We start from the raw sequence: 8,675 nt of genomic DNA, 5'->3' as shown, positions 1-8,675 counted from the left end.
CTAAGCTCCCTGTCACCAGATGTCAAGCCCTCACCCCATCCCACTGCTCTGTGGATTCCCTTTCTATTTCCTTCCACTTGCTATGTGGCGGGGAACCTTCCTGTTCTCTTTCTTCTTCCTTCCACTTCCTGTATGGTGGGGACCTTCCTGTCCTCTTTCTTTCCTCTTCCTTCCACTTCCTGTATGGTGGGGACCTTCCTGTCCTCTTTCTCTCCTCTTCCTTCCACTTCCTGTATGGTGGGGACCTTCCTGTCCTCTTTCTCTCCTCTTCCTTCCACTTCCTGTATGGTGGGGACCTTCCTGTCCTCTTTCTTTCCTCTTCCTTCCACTTCCTGTATGGTGGGGACCTTCCTGTCTTCTTTCTTTCCTCTTCCTTCCACTTCCTGTATGGTGGGGACCTTTCTGTCCTCTTTCTTTCCTCTTCCTTCCACTTCCTGTATGGTGGGGACCTTCCTGTCCTCTTTCTTTCCTATTCCTAGCTCCCTTGCTCCCTGCTGTGGAACTGGATCCCATCCAGTTCTGCAATAAAGCCTATCTTTTAGGGTGTCCACTGAAGCCTCTAAATGATGGGACATGTCCCATCGACTTTCTCAGACTCCCTTCCCCAGGGCTGACTCCTCATCCGTCTCCCCTTCTCTCCTGACTTGGTGGTGCTAGCCATTCTCCCCTATCCCTGACTCAGTCAATATGAACAGACACCATCTCTTTATGGGAATGTTACTTTTGCCAGGGCTACGATTAGACTCTCTTTCTCTCTCTTTTTTTTTTTTTTTTTTTCCTCCTGGTGGGAGAGTCAATTATGCATCAGAGTCTATTAATCTTATAAACAGTTATGGAGCTGAAGAGGCTGAATCAAACAGCTGAGGCTTTCAAGAAGTTGGAGTACCAGGGCCATTATTATAATGAAGTTGGGTGATGTATAATCATGTCTCTGGGTGACCAGGCACAATTCTTTAAGTTTGAGAAACTGTAAATGATATGAATTTTTTACAAAGTTTACAAAGCAGCCTCTTCAAAGCGTGTGCGGCATGACCCCCAGGTCCCCTCTCTGCGGGGAGTACCTCCCTAAGCCTGATCATCCAGTCTCTGGCACTCTTATCCCTGACGGGCTGGCAAATTCCATGGACTACAAGGCACTTCCTCCTCCTCCTCTTCCTCCTCCTCCTCCTCCTGTCCTGCGCACACAGGGACTGGGAAAGAGGACAGCTGGGCTGTGGATGTGATGCTATCCTCTTCCACTGAGACCTGTTTGTTTGTCTGTCTCTTAAATTTGGTTCAGTGGCATAAAAAAAGGGAATTTATCTTTCTCCCCAGATGCAACAAACAGATGCTGGGGAGCAGAGACCTTGCATAGTCAATAAAAGATAAGTTATAAAATCTATAAAACTGCTGAAAGAAATCAGAATTTCAGCAAATTCTGGTTTTTTTTCAGGCTACTCCTTTTGATCAACAATGGGGAGAGGGGGGAAAAGCTAGTCGTGCATAAACTTCCATCTGTTATTACAGCATGGAATGAATGTGGTTAGAAGAGGAACAGAGGACAGAGTGATATTTGAGCTGTGATATTGACAGAGTGGAAATGGAGAATGGTGCCAGTGATAAAGACAAAGCTGTCATAATCAATTAGCATTTAACTTTTTGTAAAGATCTTGGAGGAGATGGGTTCTTTAGATTTTAATGTGCATCTTCAAAGTAATTTTGTAAGCTATTTAAATGATGCTCCCTTTTTACAACTCTACATAATTTGATTATACAAACCATCCTGCAATCCTTGGATATGCAAATGCGACATCAAAATGATTTTTTCCCATATTTTGATAGAATTTGATGTTCGTTGCAGTGGTAAGAAGTGACACAAATTGCAGCAAAGCATCAGTAACCCATTCATCTGGCACATTTTGGACATTCAGATTTTCAATGCCTGCTTGTTGAGAATCATCCTTAAGAATAAAAATTTAAGCCAGGCGCCGTGGCTCATGCCTGTAATCCCAGCACTTTGGGAGGCCAAGGCAGGCAGATCACTAGGTCAGGAAATCGAGACCATCCTGGCCAACATGGTGAAATCCCATCTCTACTAAAAATACAAAAATCAGCTGGGTGTGGTGGCACGTGCCTGTAATCTCAGCTACTCAGAAGGCTGAGGCAGGAGAATCTCTTGAACCAGGGAGTAGGAGGTTGCAGTGAGCTGAGACAGCGCCACTGCACTCCAGCCTGAAGAGTGAGTCTCCGTCTCAAAAATAAATAAATAAATACATACATAAATAAATAAAAAGAATAAAAGTTTAGAAACCGAAGGCAGGGTGGTAACTTGTGTTTGGAGAAAATTGCCTTCCATTCTGATCCAAAGGCTACCAAAATGCTGAGCTTGTAAATGAGACTCTCAGAGCCTCCGTTTCCCCACCTGTAAAATGGAAGTAATAAGCTGTAGCTCACAGAAGAGTGGTGAGGACTAGCAGTTAGAGTGAAAACACCTGGCAGGATAGGGCAAAGACGCTCATATGGTCCCCGCGGCTGTTGTTACTCTAACACTACTACTATGCTTACAACCACTAATAAAAATCTGGGTTAGTTCCTTGGAAATTCCTTGGCAAAGTTAGGTTTCTTTTTTTTCTTCTTTTTTTTTTTTCAAGCAGAGTTTCACTCTCGTTGCCCAGGCTGGAGTGCAGTGGCGCGATCTCGGCTCACTGCAACCTTCGCCTCCTGGGTTCGAGCGATTCTCCTGTCTCAGCCTCCCAAGTAGCTGAGATTACACGCCTGAGCCACCACACCCAGCTAATTTTTGTATTTTTAGTAGAGACAGGGTTTCACCATGTTGGCCAGGCTGGTCTTGAACTCCTGACCTCAGGTGATCCACCCGCCTCAGCCTCCCAAAGTGCTGGGATTACAGGCGTGAGCCACTGCGCCTGGCCAGCAAAGTTAGGTTTCAAATAAGTATCACGTGGTGTAGTGATGCTGAGATTATGACAGTGGCTGAACTCTTGGGTGATCTGAGAGGACCGGACAATCGTGATGCTTCTTTGAGGAGCCCTCGCCGGGAGAATCCCAGCCTCCAATGGCCGATCACCCATTCACCCATTCCTTCTGCATTTCCTCAGCTCCTTCAGTGGATCAGACAGTGTGCCAAGTGCTGAGGATGGAAGCATGTACAATTGCAGGCATACTCCTTGACCTCTAGGCATTCATAATCTAATGGGGGTGGACAAACAAATTACGTTCCCATGAACAAGCACCAAATGGGTGCAAACCAATCAAGTTCCATAGCTGGCAGGGCGAGGACAATTAACCTGTCTGGGGCAGTCACAGAAAACCTGACAGGGGAGGTGATGTTTGCGCTGAGGCATAAAAGAGGAGTCAGGTCACTAGACAGAGAGCCTCAAGAAGCCTGTCCCCACCCGAGCAGGGCTAGAGACAGGGGCAGTTTGACCACAGGGGACATTTGGCATTGTCTACAGACATTTTTGATTGTCCCGACTTGGGGGTGCTACTGGCCTCTAGTGAGTCAAGGCCAGTCAGGGACACGGCTGCAATGCACAGGACGGCCCCTGTGCGAGAAGAGTCATCCAGCCCCAATGTCAACAGTGCCCAGGCAGAGACACCCTGAGTTACAGAAGCCAGGCGTGCAGGAGCCAAGCCGCAGGTCCGAGGGCGCACAGGACATCTCAGGGACTCAGTGTGGCCCCGAGGCCTTCCAGTGCAGGGAGAGGAGGCTGTGCCAGGCGTGCAGGAGCCGCAGGTCCGAGGGCACACAGGACATCTCAGGGACTCAGTGTGGCCCCGAGGCCTTCCAGTGCAGGGAGAGGAGGCTGTGCATGTGGCAAGGTCAAACCTTGGAGGGCCTGGAGGCCATCAGGAGTGAAGGTTTTGTCCTGTTTCTCCTTACACTTCTCCTAAAGGAACCCCATTGTTAGAGGATACTAAACTTGGTCCCCCTTAACGGTTAGCAATAACACGAAGAGCCAGAGTTCCTGTATTATCCTAGAATTCAAGGACATTTTGCTTTTTTCATAATTAAAATGAAAACGGTGTAGTCTTTTTCCACTAGAAGTTTAAATAAAATCCACCTTTCAGGAAGACAAGTGCTCACGTGGAACCCAGGATGAGATGCGTGAACAGGCACAGAAAAGCCCAGAAGGGTTTGGAACAAGGGGCTGGCCTGAGCAGATGTGTGGGTTCGTGTCCTTCTTCCCACAGGCGGCACCAGAGTGGGCCAGCTCAGGAGAGCTGACAAAACCCATGTCCCCCAAGGACTGACTCGTGGTTGGGCGCCTTTGAGATCCATGGTCACAGCTCCACCCTTGAGCTGTTCCCAGCAGCAGTGGGACCAGAGGAGTGGGTGCATTTCTAGAAAGAACACTGTGCTGAGATGCCGGGAGCTCTGAAGACCTGGGTGCGGAGGGCCCCGAGGCTCCTGGTTCTGAGCCTTTCCGGTAGGTGGTCACATGATGGTGTCAGCTCGGGAGTCCACCGAGCCCTGGCTGGCACACCAACAGCACAGTTCTGGGCTGGAAGGAGGTCTGGTGGAATTGAACAGCAGTGAGTTTGACTTTCCACTTCCTCAAGTTTATTCCTTTGAGTCTTGGCAGCTGTTTTGGCCTTCAAGAATCCCTTATGATACAGACCTCCCAAATCCCTTATCAGGCAACATTTTAGGCCTCAGAGAACCCTCTAATATGGGTTAACAAAAATGAACCTAGAACAGAAGAGAAAAGGCAGTTTGCTTTACAAAAGTACAAATACCATTAGTATCTCTACAAATATCTTTATTTACCTATTTATTCAGGTAAGGCTCTTTCTCTGGGCTTCTAAGGCATTTTACTTGATGAGAAGTAGATCTTTGTTACCTGTCCGCAGAGCTACAGGGTTGAGCAGAAGGCACTGGGAGAGAGAAGAGGCATGGAGTCATGTGCCTGTGTTCCTCCTTCCCGGCAGGTGTCACAGGTTCAGAAACGTCTTCCTTGCTGTCCACATAATAGTCACAGAGTCCTTCACTCTTTCCAGCCTACTTCCTCAACTCTATATCCAGGAGTTGAAAGCGGCGACCTGTACAGCTCCTTCAGCTCTAAATTTCTTTCTTTCTTTTTTTTTTTTTTTTTTTGAGATGGAGTCTCGCTCTGTCGCTCAGGCTGGAGCGGTCTTGGCTCACGGCATGCTCTGCCTTCCGGGTTCACACTATTCTCCTGCCTCAGCCTCCCGAGTAGCTGGGACTACAGGCACCCGCCACCATGCCCGGCTAATTTTTTGTTTTTGTATTTTTCAGTAGAGATGGGGTTTCACCGTGTTTGCCAGGATGGTCTTGATCTCCTGACCTTGTGATCCGCCCACCTCGGCCTCCCAAAGTGCTGGGATTACAGGCGTGAGCCACCGTGCCCGGCCTAAATTTCGAAGACTGTAAGAGGCGAGTCAGTGGCTGAGAACTGGCTCTATGGTTAAAAACTGGGGGGCGGGCCTCAATCCACCCAGAATGTCACTCTGGTTAGCAAAAGCAATGCTGATGTAGCAGGAAAATTAGACTCAGGGCTGCTCCCCGGGCATCTCTGGGTGAAAGAGCTGCCAGTGCTCAGGAAATATGTGCCCATAGCACTGGGGTGATGAAGAGGAAGGATGGCCCCATACTGAACATTACAGCATTGCGGGAGGCTGAGGCAGGAGAATCGCTGGAACCCGGGAGGCAGAGGTTGCAGTGAGCCCAGATTGTGCCACAGCACTCCAGCCTGGCGACAGAGTGAGATTTTGTCTCAAAAAAGAAAAGAAAAGAAAATTACGGCATTAAAGAAAGAAACCCAGAGTGCCCTGTGTGGGAGTGGGCGGAGTCCCAGGAGGAACAGGGAGGAGAAGACTGAGGCCCCAGGGTGGCTTGAGAAGACAACCTCTTTACATCTGGGTTGCCCCTTGCACTCACAACCATTCTGTCCCCAGGAGAGTTTTGTAAAATGCGTTCTTCTCTTTTCATCCAAGTGTTGCTGTGGTTATTCTTCAAGTAAGCAACGCCTGATCACATTAAGGCAGTTTTCAAGGGCGGCGCATACAGGCTGAGTGCGTGGTTTGGTGTCCTCCATGTGTGCATCAACGCATCTAGCATTGCTCCTTTAATTGGATCTGCTGGTAAGTTGGTCCTACACACCCCAACCTCAGAACAGCCCTGGATGGATGAGCCCGATCGGCTCTTAGTGGAAGGAAGCCAGGTCCACGCGTCCCCGTTAGCTGGCCCTGGAGCTGGCCCCTGAGGAGATGTGTGCACTGCCGGTTGCAGAGCTGCCCCTGGGTTCTGGGGACTCCAATTGAACTGATGCCAGAGAGAGATTCAAGTCAAATGCATATTGATGGACTTTTGATCTTTTTTTCTTCTTCTTTTTCTTTTTTTTTTTTTTGAGACGGAGTCTTGTTCTATTACCCAGGCTGGAGTGCAGTGGCACAGTCTTGACTCACTGCAACCTCTGCCTCCCGGGTTTAAGTGATTCTCCTGCCTCAGCCTCCCGAGTAGCTGGGGACTACAGGTGTACACCACCACGCCCAGCTAATTTTTGTATTTTTAGTAGAGACAGGGTTTCACCATGTTGACCAGGCTGGTCTTGAACTCCTGACCTCAGGTGATCCACTTGCCTCAGCATCTCAAAGTACTAGGATTACAGGCATAAGCCACCATGCCTGGCCACTTTTGATCATTTTTGAGCATTAACAACTTGGATTTATTATATATGAAATATTCATAGATTGGCTTAATTTCACATTTTTATTGATTGATGCAGAGAAAGATGTATCTCAGCAATACCAGTTATTTTTCCCATTAAAAAGATATTTTTCTGATAATCATCTTTGCTGAGCTACCAGACTGCATCGCATTCCACGGACTGTTACCTCAGCAGCTCCTGAGAACAAAGCCCACGGAGCCCCCCAGCAGCACAGCCCAGCCAGCTCAGGCCCCTCCCAGTGGGGGTAACTCAGTTTTAGTCCCCCTCATGGAGCCAGAGCCTTAGTGGGGAGCTCTGGGTCCTGGGGACAGTCCCAGGCAGGTCCTGTCCAGCTGCCACACCTGGGATCCGGTGCCCGCGGGCTTCTCCTGGCAGCGTGCTGTGTGCATCATCCTGGAAGTGTTTTGACTACATACTACCTGCGAGGCCCTGTTCTAGGAACAAGGAGAAGGAGAAAGAGGGATTGTCTGTTTCATCCTCCCAGTGGCTCAATGAGGAAGACACTATTATCACTTCATTTTCAGCTGAAGATGTGGAGGCACCAAATAAGAGACCTGCGGGACTGGCCACAGTAGAACAAGTTTTAAACTTAGGCAGTCTTGCTCTCAAGCACAGGTTCCGGGCCACCATGCCAACAGTTCCCCAGGTGTGGTGTGGGGAGCCTAGGCACGGCCCTTTTAGAGGGTCTTCAAGGTCAAAACAACTGCTAAGTCACACTACAATGTCACTTGCCATCTATCTTCATTCAATACTCTCAGGGGTAGCCTGGCGTCTCCCCAGCTGCTAGAAGAATGGTCACATCCAACAACTAACAGAATGTGTGCTTGTGTGTTCTTGTATCTTTAAAATGTCTCAGTCTTCATTTCGAATGAGGTGAATATTGATAGATATTCACCTACCACCTTGGGGTCCTCAGTAATTTTTAAGAGTGTAAAGAGGTCCCTCGACAGAGAGGTTTGAGAGCCGAGGCTCTGTGCTGCTCACCTCTGGACCTGCTCCTTCTCTGGCCCATGTCACCCGTCCCAGCCTTCCTGCCTCCAGGCCCTGCAGCCTGAAGCCCAGTTCCCAGTCCCAGGCCTTTGCTGAAGCCCTGTGCCCTTGGGTCACCTCCTGCCCACCTGACTCTTGAGAACGCTGTCCTTGACCCCAGTTGGGGGTGATGTCTGCAGCTTCCAGATACGTCCAAAGTGTCCATATCTATGCCAGGCTGATCAGTCCTGAGCCAATCACAGTTCCTCTCTTAGGAATCTGCACCTTGAATGGGGAGAGAGCCTGGACATCCTTGGCGGCAGCACGGTAACGGCAGCACCGCCGAAAGCAGCAGAATCCAGCCTACCTCACAGCTAGCTCACCTCATATCTGGCTCTGGCTTCTGTGTTGGTTCCTGCAGTGGACTGTGCAGCTCTGCTGTGAATTCTCTGAGCTACCCCGTTAGTTTCACATTATCCTTTTATCACTTCAGGTTGCTGGGGGAAAAAAAGGGGGAGGGAAGCTTAACTAATAGGAAAAAATTAGTATACCTTCCCATTCTCTCTCCTTATAATCTACGAATTTACTGTTGGACCCTGTCACCTGCCAAATCCCTCATCTCCCGCCCGGAAGCACCATGTGTCTCTGTCACTGGCACTACCCACACGGCCACAAGTCCCGCACTAGCCTCGCGGCACGTCAGGCCTGCCCGCCCTCGCAGTGGTTGGCCTCCTCCTCCTCCTTGCCCATCCCACATGTCCTGAAAGGAAACATGAGGTCACCTGCAAGGGTGTTAGGATGAGACCGGGAAGCCTTTGATATGACTGATCTACGTGACCCTTAGAATAATGTATTCATTTGGCCCAACCTCCCACCAAGAAAACTGAGCACCTCCTTCCCCGGAGCAGCGCAGGTGACTGGCACAAAATCCTCCCCTAGAAACAAGCTGGTCCTTATGCAGCAAGAGAAAGTTTTTTTTTTTTGTTTTTTGTTTTTTGTTTTTTTTTTTTTGAGACA

At 49.2% G+C, this 8,675-nt stretch overlaps 1 long non-coding RNA gene across 1 annotated transcript; it reads left to right on the top strand.

Annotated features, from left to right (window-relative positions):
* Positions 1-3,992: 3,992 nt before the first annotated feature.
* LOC139363272 (uncharacterized) lies at positions 3,993-8,066 on the top strand. The gene is made up of 3 exons (XR_011623274.1): positions 3,993-4,427; positions 5,956-6,102; positions 7,934-8,066. It is a non-coding gene; the product is annotated as an uncharacterized lncRNA (long non-coding RNA).
* The last annotated feature ends 609 nt before the right edge of the window (positions 8,067-8,675 follow it).

The sequence above is a fragment of the Macaca nemestrina genome, chromosome 5 (genome assembly GCF_043159975.1).
Source record: "Macaca nemestrina isolate mMacNem1 chromosome 5, mMacNem.hap1, whole genome shotgun sequence".
Classification (NCBI taxonomy): Eukaryota; Metazoa; Chordata; class Mammalia; order Primates; family Cercopithecidae; genus Macaca; species Macaca nemestrina.
The sequence above is the reverse complement of the archived record's forward strand: the minus strand, read 5'-3'. Positions and strand labels throughout refer to the sequence as shown.